Below are 270 nucleotides of genomic sequence, written 5' to 3' on the forward strand. Positions count from 1 at the left end.
TGCGCAGTTTTATGGTTTGTGGAAGAATACAAAGTATCATTTTTATCCTGAGAATTTTCTAAGTGTTGTTTATACAGTTTATAAATTTACTGGCTTTTAATATACGTATTAATCGTTTTTAGCTGATGCTTGTGACTTATATAAATGCTATAGAACTAATAACAGATTATCGAGATATACGTAAAGTGTTTCATACTCATAATTGACTTCTTCATTATGGTCACCATTCCTTTCTTATTTGTATTTATACAATTTTAATTTAGAAGGTTG

General features: G+C 27.4%; 1 protein-coding gene across 1 annotated transcript in view; it reads left to right on the forward strand.

Moving 5' to 3' along the window:
- The window catches only part of LOC119582269, a 27,079-nt gene that overhangs the window by 1,601 nt on the left and 25,208 nt on the right, over positions 1–270 (forward strand).

Source organism: Penaeus monodon, chromosome 15 (genome assembly GCF_015228065.2).
Source record: "Penaeus monodon isolate SGIC_2016 chromosome 15, NSTDA_Pmon_1, whole genome shotgun sequence".
NCBI classification, from domain to species: domain Eukaryota; kingdom Metazoa; phylum Arthropoda; class Malacostraca; order Decapoda; family Penaeidae; genus Penaeus; species Penaeus monodon.